This window comes from Phyllobates terribilis, unplaced genomic scaffold, assembly GCF_046119375.1.
Source record: "Phyllobates terribilis strain yellow unplaced genomic scaffold, ASM4611937v1 Scaffold_2__4_contigs__length_985480577, whole genome shotgun sequence".
Taxonomy (NCBI): domain Eukaryota; kingdom Metazoa; phylum Chordata; class Amphibia; order Anura; family Dendrobatidae; genus Phyllobates; species Phyllobates terribilis.
In genome coordinates this window covers 755,187,636-755,209,098 of record NW_027362762.1, presented here as the reverse complement: position 1 = coordinate 755,209,098, position 21,463 = coordinate 755,187,636, and positions in this window count along the sequence as shown.

Below are 21,463 nucleotides of genomic sequence, written 5' to 3'. Positions count from 1 at the left end.
CCTTTCCAGTATTGAGATTAGTGTTGAGCCACCCCCGTAGTGTTCGAGTTCAGTTCGGTTCGTCGAACACCCGTGTGTTCGCCGAACTGTTCGTCGAACTGTTCGTCGAACACCTTCGAACACCGTTAAAACCAATGGCAGGCAAACAAAAACACATAGAAACACATAGAAAACACCTTCAAAGGTGTCCAAAAGCTGACAAACTGCTCAGAAGACACAACTAACACATGGAAAAGTGACAAGTACATATAGTCATGCGAAAAGAAAAGAGGTGGAGGAGTAAAAGGAGGGGGAGACACAGATATAGGCATGTCATGCCCTTCTAAAATCCAAAAAGTGAGAAGCCGAGACGGCCAGTCCGCTCCTGCCCGTGCCACCTCCGTGTCGCCGGGTTTGTGCCAGAGCCGCGGTGAACCCTGACGGCCAGCCCCCCTCTCCCAATACTGGTGCCTGTCCGCTGGTGGGTCGAGAGAGCCCCCCTGTGGTGGAGGCAGCTCTAAGCTTTTTAATTTAAATTGTCCCTCTAATTTGAATGAATACACTTTAAATCCATTTACAAGGATCTATTGGAGGGCAAGTCTCATGCCAGCAGCCGCGTAATTCCAGCTCCAGTAGCGTCCACTAAAGCTGCTGCAGTTAAAAAGCTTTTATAAGGATCGAGCTCGGCTGTCCACCGCAAGGCATCCTAGTGCCAGTCCCAGCCCCTATGCCTTGGGGTGCCTCCTGATGCTCTTCACTAAGTATCCCGTGGTCCCGAAGCATTTCCTTTGAAAAAATTAAGTGTCCAAACTACAGGTGGTGTAGCTTGCTTAACAGCCGGGATAATCCGCTGACTAGCAGACACTGCTACTAGGCACAAAGTATTTCCTGGGCTAGATGCAGTTAAAAATTTGTAAGTAGATACTCTCGTTGGATGCTGAGAAAGCATTCCATAGAGTCTCCTGGCACGCCATATATGATTCTCTTAAAAAGCTTGGGGTAGGGGTCTAGGGGACCCTTTTATAGCCAAAATCACGGCCCTGTATCACAATACGTCACCTAGGCTGAAGATAAATGGAACTGTAGCACCGAGGGCTCGGTTGCTACAGACGTATTGCACCTCACCCAGAGGTGTGATATCTCACTCTCAGATAAGGATGGAGTGTGGATCAGGACCCGACACCTGCATGCATTACACCACATTGCCGTGGGGCAGGGCGACCAATATGCCCCTGAGATGGGCACGACAGTCCCTGTCCCTGGCTGGAGTGGGGGGAGGGAACACTGAGGAAGGGGAACCCTGCAGTGCAGGAGCAGGGAGGAAGCAGTTCCTGGGTGCATTGAGAAGGGAGTATAAAAGGTGGGCACCATCTTAGTTCAGTGCAGAGAAGTCTGAGCAGAAGTGGCAGGGAGCAGGGGCTCTGCATGAGCTCTGCTCCGGAGGCGGGACTAGTAACAGAGGCCCAGGCCTGCAAGAGGGAGAAGGAAGGAAGAGGAGCGGAGAAGGCTCCAGGAACGAGGAATGAAGGGATCCCAGGGGTGCGGACGGGCGAGTCGCCACCGCACGCCCGAATCCACCTGCGTGGAGGGGTCAGGCCAAAGGGGGAGACCGGTCCCCGAACTAGTGGAGGCAGGAAACGACCCTCAGCTAGAAACCGGAGGCTCTGACATTTTATGTGGCGCAGCCCCTTGCTCCACCCGCTAGGAAGGCACCACATAGGGTCAGGGAAACTGGCGCCAAGTTTACCAAGAGGAGGCCCGAGGCAGCCGGACAGAAGTGTTGGTAAGAAAGGCCAGACAAAGGACACACAAAGGGGGTCCTGTGAAGTGCTCCAAAGTTATCTGGGAGTTGTCTGAGCCCCTCACCTGGTGAGGACAGTACGACGTGGGCAGCCGTTACCTGCAGACGTGGTCTGGATAATAAGAACTGTGAGTAAAGGCCCTGAACTGCATCACTGACTCCGTGTCGTTACTGCTGCTGCCCTGCACCATCACCCCCATCCTCCGCATACACTGCCCTGAGGCTATACTCCTCCCGTGGGGAGTTATGCTACGCTCTGCTGCACCCACAACACCAGCCTTAGCGGTCTGCCCTGTAGCGGCGGTTCACTCTGACCGCAATCCACGGGTGGCGTAGTCAGACATTTAAACATCAAAACCACATAAATAGTTCCGCCACTGGTTTGACCGCCCTGAGCCACGGAACCGGATCGCCGCCACGAAGACTACAACCACCAGCATCCACCAAAAAGGGTCCGGCTCCGGGTGTCCCAAGGCCCAGGGGGTGCGTCAGAACATTTTCATCACCTTTCACAATCACCAATGGGACAAGGCAGGGATGTCCTCTGTCCCCTCTCTTATATATCCTAGTGACGGAGCACCTGCTCTCATCTATTCGCCATAACCCCAATATTAGGTGGATTGAGGTGGGAGGCACCGAGTACAAGTGCTCTCTATTTGCTGATGATGTCCTAGTATATATCACTCAATCACATATATCCATCCCTGCTGTTATGGCTGAAATAGATCACTTTGTTACATGGTAAAATTTTAAAATCAATGCAGCGAAGTCTGAGCCCCTCGATGTCTCCCTCCCTAAATCCATATAGGATTCCATCCAGTCCAACTTTCCCTTTGCCTGGCCCTCACAGGGTATCAAATACTTAGGAATTCCTATTCATAGAGACCTCTCCCATCTATGTTATCTTAATTTTGGGCCCTTTATTGAACAATTCCATACAGACCACGGTTGGCAAGTTAGAACTGTAAGATTCACTACGTGAACCACTGGTGTTTTGTGGAAAAGCACATGTACACCGCGTTCCAAATTATTATGCAAAAAGTGTTTAGGAGTGATAAGGGAAGAATTTGTTTGTTTGTCAGTTAAACTCATTGATGGTGATGTGTGTCAGGGCTCTTTATATCACTGTAAGCAATTGCAGACACCTGTGCTAATTAGTTTGGCAGGTGTGTCCAATGAAAGGCAAGACTACTTAAGAAGGCTCTCTCACATTATTAAGCAGCCTACATTTTCTGCCAAAATGGGAAAGAAAAAGGATGTGTCGGCTGCTGAGAAGCAACAAATTGTGGAGTGTTTAGGTCAAGGCATGACTACAATCAACATTGTGCGATGATCAGGATGAAGTGTCTTGGCAATCAAGAAGTATGTAGCTGATTCACAGTACACACGTGTGCGTGCTGATAAGGGCAAATTGAGGACTCTTTCCTACAGGCAATTACGTCAGGTTGAAAGAGCAGCGGCAAAAAAGCCTTGTCATAGCAGCAGACAAGTTTTTGAAGCTGCTTGTGCCTCCAACGTCCCCCGAACAACAAGATGCAGGGTCCTTCAGAGGTTTGCAGCTGTGCATATGCCATCCTGTCGACCTCCTCTATCCACTTCACACAAGCAGAAACGGCTCCAGTGGGCCAAACATTACATGAAGACTGATTTCAAAACTGTTTTGTTCACGGATGAGTGCCGTGCAGCGCTCGATGGTCCAGATGAATGGAGTGGAGGATGGCTGGTTGATGGACACCCCACGCAAACACGGCTACAGCGCCAACAAGGAGGAGGTGGAGTAATGTTTTGGGCTGGAATCATGGGGAGAGAGATTGTCGGCCCCTTTAGGATCCCTGAAGGCGCTAAAGATGAACTCCATAATGTATGTGGATTTTCTCAAACAGCACTTCCTGCCATGGTTCAAGAAGAAGAACCGTGTATTTCACAGCAAGATCATTTTTCTGCATGATAATGCACCATCTCATGCTGCACATAAAACATCTGCATCTCTGGCTGATATGGGCATAAAAGGGGACAAACTTATGGTGTGACCCCCATGCTCCCCTGACCTCTACCCCATTCAGAACCTTTGGAGCATCATTAAAAGGAGTGTCTATGATGGCGGGAGGCAGTTCACATCTAAGCAACAGCTCTGGGAGGGTATTCTGTCCTCATGCAAAACAATTGAAGCAGAAACCATCCAAAACCTGACAAATTCAATGGACGAGAGAGTTCAGAAGCTCCTTTCGAACAAGGGGTCCTATGTGAAAATGTAACATCACCTAGAATAAAGTTTTGAGTTGAAAACTGTTTGATTTCAGTTTCTAACAACCTGCTAATGCTTATAATTTCAAAAATGACCATTTTTTTGGTCTTTATTAAAATGAAAAGGTTGATCGAAAAGTTTGGGGGATCTAAGAGTGTGGCAACCCAGTAGTCATGATTACTTCGAATTCTGACAATATGAGGGTCATGCTGCAGGTAGTGCAGCAAGAAGGCACTTATGTGTCTTGCGCATCTCGGAGCCCCAAAATTATTTTCCGGGCTAGATGCAGCTAAAAATTATTTTTAATTTTAAATCTGGTGAAGCTTATTATAGATGGCCTAATAGGATCAGTGCTGCACACTGCTACAAAGCCCAAATTATTTTCCAGTCAAGATACAGATAAACATGATTAGTAATTTGAAAGCTTAAAACGGTTGGTAGGGTGATTTTAACCAATCATCAAGCTTTTACTCTCCCCAGGATGACACAGGGGTAGAAAAGTCGTTTCGGATCCATGATTTGTTCATCTTTATGAACGTGAGTCTGTCTACATTATCAGTGGAGAGCCGCGTGCGCTTATCTGTCAGCACACCACCAGCAGCGCTGAACACACGTTCAGACAGAACGCTGGCTGCGGGGCATGACAAGATCTCCAAGGCGTAAGTGGCTAGCTCCGGCCATTTATCCAGATTGGAAGCCCAAAAAGAGCAAGGGTCCAGTGACACAGTCGTGGCTTCAATGTTTACTTGGAGATACTCCTGTACCATCGTCTCTAGGCGTTGACTATGTGTCAGACTTCTTGTCTCCTGTGGCCTTGCAAAGGATGGGCTAAAAAAGTGGTGAAATGATTCCGCAAAATTGATGTTACCAGCAGATACTGTGGTTCTGTTACGGTTTGAGTGCTGAACACTTGACGGTCCCACGGTTGGCAAGTTGGAACTGTGAGATTCACTACGTGCACCACTGGTATTTTGTGGAAAAGCACATGTAAGATTCTGCAACAGTCTCTGCTGATACTCCTGCATGCGTGCATCCCTTTCTATGGCAGGAATAATTTCTGCAAATTTACTTTTGTACCGGGGATCTAACAGTGTGGCAACCCAGTAGTCAGGATTATTTCTAATTCTCACAATTCGAGGGTCATGTTGCAGGTAGTGCAGCAAGAAGGCACTCATGTGTGTTGCGCATCCAGGAGCACCAAGTCCCTGTTGTGTTGGTGGCGAGGTAGCAATCATGCTTCCTTCCTCTGTCCTCTCCCCCCAACCTCGCACAACAGAAATGTGATCAAGGTCTCCCTCATCTGATGAGTCTTCCATCAGTTCGTCCTCCACTTCTTCCTGGGCTCCTGCACCTTCCTCACTAGTTTGGCTGCTACCATGCGCCCTGGTAAAATCATCTCCCCCACCCTCACATGCCTGCCGCCTTGGTGCTGCCGACCGTCTGGACCTTGCAGATGTTAGCCCTTCCGCATACAACTCCTCCTCCTCTACTTCCTCCACCTCCTCTTGTGCCACCACCTGACTCCGAATTCTGTTTAACATGTGCTCCAGCATGTAAATCACCGGAATAGTCATGCTGATAATGGCATCGTCAGCACTAAACATCTTCGTCGCCATTTCAAAACTGTGCAGAAGGGTGCATAGGTCCCTGATCTGAGACCACTCCTCCAGCGTGATTTGCCCCACCTCTGAATCTCGTTGGCCCAGGCTATACGTCAGAACGTATTGCACCAGGGCTTGTCGGTGCTGCCACAGTCGCTGCAACATGTGCAGAGTTGAATTCCACCGGGTAGGCACATCGCATTTTAGCCAGTGAAGTGGCAGGCCCAACGACTTCTGTAGAGATGTAAGTCGCTGAGCTGCGGGATGCGAACGGCGGAAGTGAGCACACAGCGACCGTGCCCTCTGCAGAAGGCCATCTAGTCTGGGATAGTGGGCTAAAAATTGCTGGACAACCAGGTTCAACACGTGAGCCATACAAGGCACGTGTGTGACATTGCCCCGGCGAAGGGCCGCACCCAGGTTTGCAGCATTGTCGCACACGGCCTTCCCTGGTTTCAGGTCCAGTGGAGACAACCATTCATGAAATTGGTTCTCCAGAGCTGACCACAACTCCTCAGCTGTGTGACTCACATTTCCCAGACATTTCAATGTAAAAACCGCCTGATGACGTTGAGCCCTACTGCCAGCATAGTAAGGAGGTGTGCAGGATCCCTTCTGCGCAGTTAGAAAGCTTGTGGCATGACCAGACAGGCTTTGGGTGCAGGTGGAAGACCGAGAGGAGGTTGAGGAGGCAGAAGCAGTGGAGGAAAAATGACATAAAGAGGATTGACGCACAACTCGTGGGGACGGCAAGACTTGGACAGCAGCCCCTTGTCCTGCTGTCACCATAGTTACCCAGTGCCCAGTCAGCGACATGTAACGCCCCTGTCCATGCCTACTCGTCCAAGTGTCTGTGGTGAAATGCACCCTGTCACACACAGAGTTTCTCAAAGAAGCGGTGATGTTGTGTGCGACATGCTGGTGGAGCGCAGGCACACCTTTCTTTGAGAAGTAGTGCCGACTGGGCATCTGGTACTGGGGCACTGCGACGGACATAAGGTCTCGAAAATCCTCTGTGTCCACCAGGCGGAAAGGCAGCATTTCTGTAGCCAAGAGTTTGCAGATGGTGAAATTCAACCTCTTAGCTTTCTCATGGCTAGGAGGAAATGGTCTTTTACTTGTCCACATCTGAGGGACCGAGGGCTGGCTATTGTGCTTAGACGGGGTTGATAAGGGTGTCCCCGGCAAACTGCCGGTCTGTGAGGAAGATGCAGGTGGACATGTTAGGTTGCCTTGATCCAAAGGTGGTGCTATCGATGTCGGACAGCGCTCAAGACCAGCTGGTGTTACCACCTCCAAAGAAAATGATGACCTGCCAATCACGCTGGCTGTTGCGGGTAAAGAGGTGGCAGGTCTGCGCCCCAAAACAGGTGTGACTGCTGTCCCCCCAGTCACAGAGGATGAAGAGGCCGTGGATGCACAAGATATGGCAGACGGTGGTTGGCCCGGCCGGCTAGACCGCATTGTAGCACACTGAGCTTCCCACTGCAACTTATGCTTCATGTCCATGTGCCGGTTCATGCATGAAGTACTCAAACTATGTATTTTTTGGCCTCTACTTAGCTTTTGCTGACAAATGTTACAGATAACACGAGTTGGGTCATCTTTATCGATCTGAAAAAATGCCCAGGCTATGCAAGGCTTAGCACCCATGCGACCTGAAGAGCCACCACGACTTGTGGTGAGAGGCAGAGTTGTGTTTGAGGATGCAGTTGTTGACGTGCTTCCAGTACTACGTCTCTGTCCAGGAAGGCGCAACCTGACCTCGTCGTCACTAGCATCTTCCTCCACCTCCTCTGCTGACCTCATCTCTTGGCTGACTGTGGGTTGACAGTAAGTGGGATCTCCGACCTCATCATCATCACCCTGTGCGTTATCACACCCGTCGTCCTCAGAGCCAACCTGTTCCTGCCCTGACAAAAAACTAAAGTTGTCGCTCCAATCAGGTATTTGAGTCTTATCATCGTCTTCCTCATTGTCTCCACCAACAGGAGTTACAGTTTGGGAATGAGGGTCTACATTATGGTCAGAACCTTCTGCGTCTGGTCCTGGATCCGACTCATAAAGATTCTGGGCATCAGTGCAGATCATTTCCTCGTCTGGATTCACAGAAGCGCTGGAGTCGACCTCTGATTCCCAGGCTATAGTATGAGTAAACAGCTCTGCAGACTCAACCATCTGTTCTACCTCATACTCAGACGGGCAGCTGGAGATTTGGGAGCTGTGAGGAAGCAAGTGCGATTTGGGTGACACCTTTGAGGACTGGAGTATTTGTGATGTTGAAGTTGATGTGGAGGAGAGCCCACTTAAAGGAGCACTTGATATCCGTTGAAGCACCAGCTGTTTTTGTGCCTCATCTGGAATTTGTAGCGATTGGCGTGGCCGTAAGAAAGGGATCTTATCACATTGTCCGCTAAAAGAAGTAGACATTTTAGTTTGGCTGGAAGATGGTCTTTCTTCTGCACCTACCCCACGGACACAACCTTTTTTCCCCTTCCCAACACGCCTATTCCCCTTTCCACCAGCAGCAGGCCTTTTTCCACTCATTTTGGTGGTTAACTAATTCACAACTCTGGAGTTGTTTGCACAAAAAAACAATGGATGGTAACCGAGCAGAGCTGAGTGGCCAAACTGTGGTATTAGGCCAAAACTATTGGCTGGGTTAGATGCAGAAAAAAATTATTTTTAATTTGCAACCTGATGGAGGTCAGTATAGATGGACTAATAGACCAAGTCCCACACACCGCTAGAAGCCCAAATATTTTTTCAGAGCTAGATGCAGAAAATTTTTTTATTCAATTTGCAACCTGATGGAGGTCAGTATAGATGGACTAATAGACCAAGTCCCACACACTGCTAGAAGCCCAAATATTTTTTCAGAGCTAGATGCAGAAAAAAATTATTTTTAATTTGCAACCTGATGGAGGTCAGTATAGATGGACTAATAGACCAAGTCCCACACACCGCTAGAAGCCCAAATATTTTTTCAGAGCTAGATGCAGAAAAAAATTATTTTTAATTTGCAACCTGATGGAGGTCAGTATAGATGGACTAATAGACCAAGTCCCACACACCGCTAGAAGCCCAAATATTTTTTCAGAGCTAGATGCAGAAAATTTTTTTATTCAATTTGCAACCTGATGGAGGTCAGTATAGATGGACTAATAGACCAAGTCCCACACACTGCTAGAAGCCCAAATATTTTTTCAGAGCTAGATGCAGAAAAAAATTATTTTTAATTTGCAACCTGATGGAGGTCAGTATAGATGGACTAATAGACCAAGTCCCACACACCGCTAGAAGCCCAAATATTTTTTCAGAGCTAGATGCAGAAAAAAATTATTTTTAATTTGCAACCTGATGGAGGTCAGTATAGATGGACTAATAGACCAAGTCCCACACACCGCTAGAAGCCCAAATATTTTTTCAGAGCTAGATGCAGAAAAAAATTATATTCAATTTGCAACCTGCTGGACGTCAGTATAGAAGGACTAATAGAACAAGTCCCACACACTGCTAGAAGCCCAAATATTTTTTCAGAGCTAAATGAAGAAAAAAATTATTTTTAATTTGCAACCTGATGGAGGTCAGTATAGATGGACTAATAGACCAAGTCCCACACACCGCTAGAAGCCCAAATATTTTTTCAGAGCTAGATGCAGAAAAAAATTATTTTTAATTTGCAACCTGATGGAGGTCAGTATAGATGGACTAATAGACCAAGTCCCACACACCGCTAGAAGCCCAAATATTTTTTCAGAGCTAGATGCAGAAATTTTTTTTATTCAATTTGCAACCTGATGGAGGTCAGTATAGATGGACTAATAGACCAAGTCCCACACACTGCTAGAAGCCCAAATATTTTTTCAGAGCTAGATGCAGAAAAAAATTATTTTTAATTTGCAACCTGATGGAGGTCAGTATAGATGGACTAATAGACCAAGTCCCACACACCGCTAGAAGCCCAAATATTTTTTCAGAGCTAGATGCAGAAAAAAATTATTTTTAATTTGCAACCTGATGGAGGTCAGTATAGATGGACTAATAGACCAAGTCCCACACACCGCTAGAAGCCCAAATATTTTTTCAGAGCTAGATGCAGAAAAAAATTATATTCAATTTGCAACCTGCTGGACGTCAGTATAGAAGGACTAATAGAACAAGTCCCACACACTGCTAGAAGCCCAAATATTTTTTCAGAGCTAAATGAAGAAAAAAATTATTTTTAATTTGCAACCTGATGGAGGTCAGTATAGATGGACTAATAGACCAAGTCCCACACACTGCTAGAAGCCCAAATATTTTTTCAGAGCTAGATGCAGAAAAAAATTATTTTTAATTTGCAACCTGATGGAGGTCAGTATAGATGGACTAATAGACCAAGTCCCACACACCGCTAGAAGCCCAAATATTTTTTCAGAGCTAGATGCAGAAATTTTTTTTATTCAATTTGCAACCTGATGGAGGTCAGTATAGATGGACTAATAGACCAAGTCCCACACACTGCTAGAAGCCCAAATATTTTTTCAGAGCTAGATGCAGAAAAAAATTATTTTTAATTTGCAACCTGATGGAGGTCAGTATAGATGGACTAATAGACCAAGTCCCACACACTGCTAGAAGCCCAAATATTTTTTCAGAGCTAGATGCAGAAAAAAATTATTTTTAATTTGCAACCTGATGGAGGTCAGTATAGATGGACTAATAGAACAAGTCCCACACGCTGCTAGAAGCCCAAATATTTTTTCAGAGATAAATGAAGAAAAAAATTATTTTTAATTTGCAACCTGATGGAGGTCAGTATAGATGGACTAATAGACCAAGTCCCACACACTGCTAGAAGCCCAAATATTTTTTCAGAGCTAGATGCAGAAAAAAATTATATTCAGTTTGCAACCTGATGGAGGTCAGTATAGATGGACTAATAGAATGATGCTATGCCCAAAAGATTTTACTTCACTAGGTGCAGTAAAAAAATTGGTATTCTATACACAGGTGGTATATCTTGCAACACAGATAGGCTACTCCACTGACTAACACACTCTGCAATAGGCCAAAAAGGATTAGCTTTGCTAGATTCAGCCAAATGCTGTGAAAAAAACTTGCACAGCACTGGCACAGACCTGCCTGGCAAAAACTGATAGGAACTGATGTAACCTAGTCCTGAAAAGGACTCCAATTACAATTAGTCTTTACTCCCACAATCTATCTATTTAAGAGCACAGACCTGCCTGATAAAAGTCGTAGGAAATGCTGTAACCTAGTCCTTAAAAGGACTGCAATCACAACTATTCCCTACTCCCAAGCTATCTGTATATTTGTGCGAAAATTGGCTTGAAATTAACAAGGTATAGCGCACACAGCAACAGCGGTGCCGTCTAACACGCAGCTGCAGCAGTGAGAAAATGGTGGCGACGGGGAAAATGGCTTGGTCTTATAGGGCAAGGACATGTGACATACACTGCCAATCACACATGCCCTTGCTTGTGTGAAAAAAAGCACTTCGCTCCGTGTGTGCGCTGCTGATAGGCTGACAGATTGCACCTCCCCACTGCAAATGCGGGAAAGAGAAAAAAAAATGGAGATCTTCATTGTTCCTGCAGAGATCCATCCCCTGCCCCTCCCCCCGCCCCGCTGTACACTCAAACTGCGTATTAACATTAATTTTCATCATTACTGAGAAAAAATCCAGTTATGATTTTGGTGCACGAACAGTTATCGAACATAACCTCGAACAGCCGAATTTTTCTCAAATTGTTCGTGTTCGCCGACCGGCTCGAACACCGCCCAAAACAGCTCGAATTTGAGATTGGCGAACAGTTCGAGTAGAACAACGCTCATCTCTAATTGAGATCAGTGCAATTTTATTCACCAGAAATAGAATTTATGGGGAAAATTACACTGTTGTACATATTTTCAAAAGTTGTCAGGTTCAGTTATGAAATGAGTCACTTTCCCAATGATTTTTACCTCCTGAATTCAAATCGGACAATGAAAATTTTTAGTTGGTTCTTGTTTCAATGATATCAAAGAGTTTTCCTTTTACTGTTACATATAATTAATGCATAAAAGCTTCAGTACTTTGAAACATTATTACTTTTGAAAATATAAAGATGCAGAATATTTTGTTATGCCAATTTTCTGATATTTATTTACAGGAAACTTAGCAATAATTCAAATAACTAAAACATGTCTAAACACTATTGCTAATTATAAACAGTTACAGAAGTTGCACTCCAAATTTGGTCCTCATTCTGTGACAACTTTTTTTTTTGCTTGTCTCTTGTACTCTTGCATCGGATCATCACTTACAATTGTCCAACAGTAATCTGAAAGCATTGATGGATTCCATTTTCCTTGATATATTTTCTCCATAGGTGCAATATCTTGGTGAAATATCTCACCATGCTCGTCACTCACTGCTCTGCAGTTTGGCTGCGAACAGTCTAGATGTGAGCATAAGAAATGGATCTTTAAAGGGAACCTGTCACTACAGGCAGTGTCATGTTGGGGTGGTTACACTGGTTAAAATGATACCTGGAGTGAAGAAATCCGTCTTGTGGTTCTTGTGTAATCAGTGTTTGCAGTTTTGAGTTAATGAGAGTTTTGTGCTCCGGGGCGGGACTGTAGGCAGGGTCTTATCTTGGTGCTCTAGGCCAGATCACCAAGAAAAGACCCGCCAACAGGCCTGCCCCGAAGCACAAGTATGTTTCTCAACATACAGATAGACAGAGAGACAGACTGTCTCTCTCTTTGTCTTATACATCAACCACTCATACCTGCACAGCCCCCTCCAGAGACTCTGCCACAGTTGCACTGAGTATGTTAGCGACTCCATCACAGCAGCACAGAATATGTCAGAGAATCCATCACAGCATCACAGAGTATGTCAGCGATTCCACCACAGCAGCATAGAGTATGTCAGCGTGATCCCCGCAACAGCAGTACAGAGTGAGTCAGTGACTCCACCACAACAGCACAGAGTATGTCAGCAACTCCACCACAGCAGCACGGAATATTTCAACGACTCCACCACAGCTGCCATTATGCACTCATTATTGTAGGGATAGGATGCAGCTGAAGTGAGGGACAGATTCTGACTGCACACTCTGTAAAAAAAAACACTGGGTGTACTCTACAACCCCTATATGTGCTAGTACTGTGCTAAAAGCTGTGGTGTGTACTCTGCAAACTTATCTGTGAGAATACTGTGCTAAAAGCCGCTGTGTACACTCTGCACTATCTGCCTGTGGGAGTGCTGTGTCTTTAACCCCTTTCTGATGTAATCAGTAATAGTACATCTTACTGACCTGGGCGTATTGGTCCAGGTATGTACTACTACGCATCACAGGATCGCGCCCGCACACAAGCGGTGCGGGGCGATCGGCGCTGGGTGTCATCTGATTCTCACAGCTGACACCCGGTGCTATGTGCAAGGAGCGGTCCCGCACCGCTCCTGGCACATTAACCCCCAAAATGCTGCGATCTAAGTCAATCGCAACATTCCGGGTGCAAGGAGAGGTAAGCGCCGCTTACTTACCTCCTCTCCGGCATCCCGTGCTGTCTGTGTCGGGTCCCGGAAGTTGTCATGGTGACCCGATGTCGTCATGATGATATCCGGGTCACCAGACAGCAGGAAGTTACTTTTATTTTGCGCATTCCGCGATCACAGTAACTTCTGCCTGTGCATCGCTGACAGGCTGTATAGCATAGAGATGTTGCTGCATCTCTATACTATATAAGCGATCAGCCTGCAAAAAGTGAAAGTCCTATAGTGGGACAAAGTGTAAAAAAAAGTATCATAGTGAAAAAAAAAAAATTGTAAACATATTTAAAAAAAATGTAAAAAAATAATCCCCAAAAAATAAAATATACTGTACCCATAAATAAATATTATTAAGAAAAAAAAAAAAAAGTACACATATTTGGTATTGCTGCATCCGGAACGACCTCACCTATAAAGCTGTCCCACTAGTTAACCCCCTTTAGTGAGCACAGTAAAAATAACGAAATAAAAAACGAAGCAAAAAACGATGCTTTATCATCATACTGCGAAACAAAAAATGGAATAAAACGCAATCAAAAAGACAAATGTAAATAAAAATGGTACCACTGAAAACGTCATCTTGTCCTGCAAAAAACAAAGCTGCCATACAGCTCCTTCAGCCGAAAAATAACAAAGCTATAGCTCTCAGAATAAAGCATACAAAAAAAATGATTTTTTCTATAAAATTGTTTTTTTTGTGTAAAAGCGCTAAGACATAAAAAAACTATATAAATTTGGTACCGCTGTAAATGTACTGACCCGAAGAATAATGCTGCCTTATCAATTTTACCACACGCAGATCGGCATAAAAAAAACCCAAAAAAATAATTCCTGAATTGTTGGTTTTTGTTTATTCTGCCTCCCAAAATTCGGAATAAAAAATGATCAAAAAATGTCATGTGTCCGAAAATGGTATCAATAAAAACGTCAACTCGTCCCGCAAACAAATTGTCACATGACTCTGTCGGCCGAAATATGGAAAAATTATAGCTCTCAAAATATGGCAATGCAAAAACTAGTCTTTGCAAAAATTGTATGACAGCTGCCAATCATAAAAATCCGATATGAATCTGGCATCATTGTAATCGCACCGACCCGTAGAATAAAGTCATAAAATCACTTATACCGCATGAGGAACGGCGTAAAAAATAAACTCTAGGGTTAGAGTTGTGCCAGGGTTAGGGTTGTGCTAGGGTTAGGGTTGTGCTAGGGTTAGGGTTGTGCTAGGGTTAGGGATGTGCTAGGGTTAGGGTTTCGGCTTGTGCTAGGGTTAGGGTTGTGCTAAGGTTAGGGTTAGGGCTGTGCTAGGGTTAGGGTTGTGCTAGGGTTAGGTTAAAGATTGTGCTACGGTTAGGGTTGTGTTGGGGTTGGGATTTTTTCAAAGGTAAAGAAAAAAAAATGATGACGATATGGTGATTAGTGTTGAGCACAAGTGCTCGCTACTTGAGTTTGCATCGGGTGCTCGAGTATGCACTGAGTATCGTGGGTGCTCAAGTGACATGCTCGAGTCTCCGCTCCATATGCTTCACGGCCAAAAAAATCTCACGGTGATTGCCTGCCATACACGAGACTCAAGCATGTCACTCGAGCACCCGCCATTCATGGTGCATACCCGAGTACCTGATGCAAACTCAAGTAGCGAGCACTTGCGCTCAAGACAATTGACAACTTTTTCAATATAATGACCTAATGTTATCAAATTCTGTGTTGTACCTCTGGGTTCAAAATGTTCACTATACCCCTTGATAAAATCCTTGAGGGGTCTAGTTTCCAAAATGGTTCACTTGTGGGGGTTTTCACTGTTTAGACACATCAGGGGCTCTCCAAGCGCAACATAGAGTCCACTCTCGATTCCATCCAATTTTGCATTCAAAAAGTCACACAGCGCTCCTTCCCTTCTGAACCCTGCCGTGCGCCCAAACAGTGTATTTTCCCCACATATTGACATACTCAGGAGAAATTGCACAACAGTTTTTGGGGTCCATTTTCTCTTCTTACCCTTTGAAAATCAAAAATTTGGAGCTAAAAGATCATTTTTGTGGAAAATGTTTGATTTTTTTATTTTCACGGCTCAATGTTACAAACTTCTGTGAAGCACCTGGGGGTTCAAGGCGCTCACCACACACCTAGATAAGTTCCCTGAGGGGTCTATTTTCCAAAATGGTGTCACTTGTGGGGGATTTCCACTGTTTAGGCACATGAGGGGCTCTCCAAACGCAACATAGCATCCGCTAATTATTCAAGCAAATTTTACATTCAAAAAGTCAAATGGCGCTCCTTCCCTTCTGAACCCTGCCGTGCACCCAAACAGTTGTTTTCCCCCACATATGGAGTATTGGCGTGCTCAGGAGAAATTGCCCAACAAATTCTGGGGTCCATTTTTTCCTGTTACCCTTGCGAAAATAAAAAAAATTGGGGTCTAAATTAACATTTTTGATAAAAAAGTTAAATGTTCATTTTTTTCTTCCACATTCCAAAAATTCCTGTGAAGCACCTGAAGGGTTAATAGAATTCTTGAATGTGGTTTTGAGCACCTTGAGGGGTGCAGTTTTTAGAATGGTGTCACTTTTGGGTATTTTCTGTCATAAAGGCCCCTCAAAGTTACTTCAAACTTGATGTGGATCCTAAAAAAATGGTTTTGTAAAATTTGTTGGTAACATGAGAAATTGCTGGCCAACTTTTAACCCTTATACAGTAACTTCCTAACAAAAAAAAATTTGGTTCCATAATTGTGCTGATGTAAATTAGATATGTGGGAGATGTTATTTATTATCTATTTTGTGTGACATACTGTATCTGTCTTATTTAAGGGCATGAAAATTAAAATTTTGAAAATTGCTAAATTTTTCTAAATTGTCGCCAAAATTCCGATTTTTTTCAATAAATAAGCACAAGTCATATCAGAGAAATTTTACCACTATCATGAAGTACAATATGTCGCGAAAAAACAATCTCAGAATCAGTGGGATGCGTTGAAGCGTTCCAGATTTAATACATCATAAAGTGACAGTGGTCAGAATTGTATAGATTGGCCTGGTCATTAACGTGCAAACCACCCTTAGGAATAAAAGGATTAAGCTGCTGTGTGTACTCTCTACCCTCTGCCTGTGGGAGTATTGTGCCTTTAAGCTGCTGTGTGGACTCTGTACCCTCCGCCTGTGGGAGTACTGTGCCGTTAAGCCACTGTGTGTACTCTGAATACCCCCCACCTGTGGAAGTACTGTCCTTTAAGCTGCTGTGTGAACACTGCACACCCGCCTGTGGGAATACTGTCGTTTAAGCCGCTGTGTGTACTCTAGTTGCCATTTCTAAGCCCCCAAATTTTTTTTTCTGGACTAGTGTGTGTTTTTTAGTAGTCTGGGAAATAAATAATTGGCATCAGCCATATAGTTGCCATTTCTAACCCAAAAAAATAATTTTTCAGGACTGCTGTGTGTTTTCTAGTAGTGTGGAAAATAAATAAATCTCAGCAGCAGTCGTCTCTTTTCCATTTGTAGGCCAAACAAATTATTTTACTATACCGCTGTGTCTATATGAGTAGTGTGTGTAAAAACGTGTACTGAAACGCTGGGGAGGGGAGGTGAATGAGAGCAATGATGGGGATGGTGGGGCTGGGGAGAGCAATGATGGGGCTGACAGGGCTGGGGAGAGCAATAATGGGGCTGGGGAGAGCAATGATGGGGCTGATGAGGCTGGAGGGGGCAATGGCGGGGCTGGGGAGAGCAATGATGGGGCTGGGGAGAGCAATCATAGGGCTGGGGAGAGCAATGATTGAGCTGGGCAGAGCAATGATGGCTATGGTGGGGCTGGGGAGAGCAATAATGGGGCTGATGGGCCTGGGGAGAGCAATGATGGGGATGGTGGGGCTGGGGACAGCAATGATGGAGCTGGTAAGAGCAATGATGGGGCTGATGGGGCTGGGGAGAGCAATGATGGGGATGGTGGGGCTGAGGATAGCAATGATGGGGCTTCGGAGAGCAATGATGAGGATGGTGGGGGTGGGGAGAGCAATAATGGGGCTGGGGAGAGCAATGATAGGGCTGGGGAGAGCAATGATGGGGCTGATCAGAGCAATGATAGGGCTGGGTAGAGCAATGATGGGGATGGTGGGGCTGGGGAGAGCAATGATGGGGCTGATGGGGCTGGGGACAGCAATGATGGGGATGGTGGGGCTGGGCAGGGCAATTATGGGGCTGGGGAGAGCAATGATGGGGATGGTGGGGATGGGGAGATGAATGATGGGGCTGGGGAGAGCCAATGATGGGGCTGGGGAAATCATTGAGGGGTTGATGGGGCTGGGGAGAGCAATGATGGGGCTGATGGGGCTGAGGACAGCAATGATGGGGCTGAGGAGTGCAATGATAGGGATGCTGGGGCTGGGGAGAGCATTGATGGGGAGAGCAATGATGGGTTGCTGGGAGAGAGCAATGATGGGGGTGCTGGGATAGAGAAATGATAGAGGTGCTGGGAGAGAGCAATGATGGGGGTGCTGGGAGAGCAATGACGGGGGTTGCTGGGAGAGAGCAATGATGGGGGTGCTGGGAGACAGCAATGACGGGGGTGCTGGGAGAGAGCAATGACAGGGGTGCTGGGAGAGAGCAATGACAGGGGTGCTGGGAGCGAGCAATGATGGGGGTTGCTGGGAGAGAGTAATGATGGGGGTGCTGAGAGACAGCAATGATGGAGGTGCTGGGACAGAGCAATTACGGGGATGCTGGGAGAGAGCAATGATAGGGGTGCTGGGACACAGCAATGATAGGGGTGCTTGTATATTTTCTGTGTGCACATAGCCTTACAGTTAATTGGGGAGAGTAACAGAGACTGAATAATTTCTATTATTGGTCGGTGGAGATTATAGTTAATGGAGGGCACAGTGCTGCTTATCACTTTAGATTTTGATTACTAAGTGGCTAATAGTATATTAATGGAGGGGGTACATATCTGTATTCAGGGGTACAGTGCGGGGGAGACACATGTATATATACAATATATGTGACCTTGTTATTTTCTAGGCTGGAGATCATTGTGACAAGACAAGTCGTGACTGGTAGATGTGGACATGAAGGTCTGACCAGATGGAGAAGAAGCAGCAGTAACCGACTCTGATCAGATGAGACGTCAGCAGTAAGCTCCTGGATGTAAATATTATTCTGTATCTGCACTGTGTGACATGGAGTGATAATGTTATCTGTAAAATCCCTTAGACTGCATTCTCACATTTGTGTGAAATGTCCGTGTGCTGCCAGATTTTTTTATCAGATGGTCCACGGACTCATAGAATTTTATAGATCCATTCACACATTCATGAAAATCACGGATCTGAGAATGAGATCTGTGAGGGTCAGAGAATGTTCTGTTCTGCTCCGATTTTGAGGATTAGAATAGGACATGCTCAATGCGTCTGGAAAACAGGGCAGCACACCGACACTGCACACAGATGCAGGAATGTAGCTGTACTCCCTTATTATATATATTCCCATCCTTAGTTATATAGTTTCATCTTTTATTATGTATAACACCCTCCCTTATTACCTACCATCCTCTCTAGCGCTAGGGGGTCACAGTTGGGGGATCATACTGTGTTGGGGTCACCATACTTTGCCTTGGGAGATGAGCTGTGGTACAGTAGGGTCATTATACTTCGCATGTGGAGGAATTCACCATGGGGGTATCATACTGTGTTTGGGGGGACATTTCGTCATACTTTATGGGGGCATTGAAAGAGGAATCTAGGACTTCAGCAGGAGGAAAATTACTATGTAAAGGCTGGAAAGTTGTGAGATCTGCTCTTGTGTGACCCCGACAATTATTTACATTTTTTTTGGAGGGTGGTGGGAGGCCCAATTAGAACTTCTGCTATGGGGCCCCATGATTCCTTTGTATGCCCCTGACTGTGCCTAAAAGAAGTGTGCCTTTACACCTCTGCATCCCTGCCTTTGAGAGTACTGTGCCAAAAAGCTTTTGTGTGTACTGTGCCAAAAACCCTCTCTGTGTACTCTGAAGCTGTGTTTGTGCGAGTAGTATGCCTAAAAAATAATTATACTCTAGAGCTGTGTCTGTACGAGTTGTGGGCACAAAAAATAGTTATACTCTGCACCCATATCTGTGGAAGTACTGTGTGTAAAAACAATTTTTCTACTCTGCAACCATGTCTGTGGGACTACTGTGCTAGAAAAAACTGTGTGTGTACTCTGCATGCGTATCTGTGGGAATACTCTGAAAAAAAGCCTTTGTGGGGGCTACGCAGTAAAACAATGCATGTAAGAGTAAAAAAACATCTCTTCTTTTTTTTTTTTATTTGGGTAGGTACTAGTGATGTGCGAACGTGCTCATCAATGTGTTCGATGAGCTTGGCGCTCGGCGAGTATTTCCCGGTTGCTTGGGCGGGAACTCGGGTTCCCTCCCTACATGTTTGGTGCTCTTTAGAGAGCCAATGAACATGCAGGGATTGCCTGCCATGCACTGTAATGTCGTAGCCATGTTTGTTGTGGGCATTACAGTGAGTGGCTGGCTGCACAGCATCATCAGGTGTATATAAGACCGGGCGCCACCATGTTCGTCACAGTCTACTCCGGAACCAGGCAGAGTAGGGAGAGATTTGCTTCTTCATAGTTAGTATAGCTATTCCACAATATATATAAGTATATAGATATATATCCAACTGAACTGACAGTCATTCTGAGGACTAATCCAGCTGCATATATTCAGTGGTGATAGCAGGAATTAGGCAGGCAGGCAGTGTATGTGGCAGACTGCAGTGCATGATACAGCATTGAACGTCCTGTAAGTATAGCCCCAGATATCAGGGAAAAATTTTTTTTGATCTTAATCCTGGTTATTTGCTTAAAAAGCAATCCAGAGTACACAATTTTTCTGCTCCATTTGCTTGTTCTCACTGCAGAATAAATCCAGATCTGTTCCATATTTCAGTGATAAAAATCCAGAAACTTAGACTGAACATGGAAAATATTGGCCTCCTTTTCCATTGTGCTGCAGTGTGTCTGTCAAGCTATTCACACTAGGTGTCTGTGAAGGATAGTATTAGCAAATAACAGGCTTGCTATTTAAAACCGTGGTTCTCTGTTAAACATAACACCTATAAGAGTGTTCCAAAATCAAACATTTCTTCCATTTTCATTCCGTTGCAGTGTGTCGGTCAAGCTATTCACACTAGGTGTCTGTGAAGGATAGTATTGGCAAATTACAGCCCTGCTATTTAAAACCGTGGTTCTTTGTCAGACATAACACCTTTAAGAGTGTTTCAAAATCAGACATTTCTTCAATTTTCATTCTGTTGCAGTGTGTCGGTCAAGCTATTCACACTAGGTGTCTGTGAAGGATAGTAGTGTTGAGCGAACATGCTCGACACTGCTCGGTACTCGCCCGAGCATCACGCTACTCGGGATGTTTGGTGAGCACCGAGCATTTCCGGGTTACTCGTGCGGGAGCTCGGGTCTCCGCCCTGCATGTTTGGCGCTCTTTACAGAGCCAATGAACATGCAGGGATTGCCAGCCAGTCACTGTAATGCCGCAGCCATGTTGTTTGTGGGCATTACAGTGATTGGCTGGCCGCACAGCGTCACCTCGAGTATTTAAAACCGGGCGCCGCCATCTTGGACACAGTCGCTCCGGATCAGACAGTGTAGGGACAGCGCTGCTGATTTAGGGAGAGATATATCCTGCAAAATAGTTAGTGTAGGGTCTGTAAAGGCTGCCACATCAAACAAACAGTCTTTCTCAGGACTAATATCCATCCCAGGTATATCAGGCAGGCAGGCAGGCAGGCTGTATAGGAGACGCAGTGGTTATACCAGCAAATGCTGCATTACAGTCCTGTGTGCTGCTCCTGTTGCTGAAATTGCTGGACTTAGCTCCAGGTCCCGGGGGCCAGGAAAAATCCTTTTTTTTTATCTAAATCCTCTTTTTTTTTTCCTCCTTCACAATGTACAAATACCCATCTTATTAACCTTTTGGTGCCCCCCCCCCCCAAAAAAAAGTGTGCCTCTGATTTTTCAGACACAAATATATCTGTTGAAAATAGTCTGGTGTAGGCCAGAGAAATAGAAGTGTGGTTTTACAGTTCTATGGGCCATTTGTATCTAAAAAAAACAGTTTGAGTGTGTCGCTCACTGTTCAGCCGCAAATATATGTATATTTTAAAAAGCCTGGTATACACCAGTAAATTATTACTGTGGTTTTGATGTTCAACGGTAAAACATCTTTATTATCCTGTTTTTGGCATTTTTTGCTGTATAAAAATAATAATAGTGTCTCCCTGATTTTTCAGACAC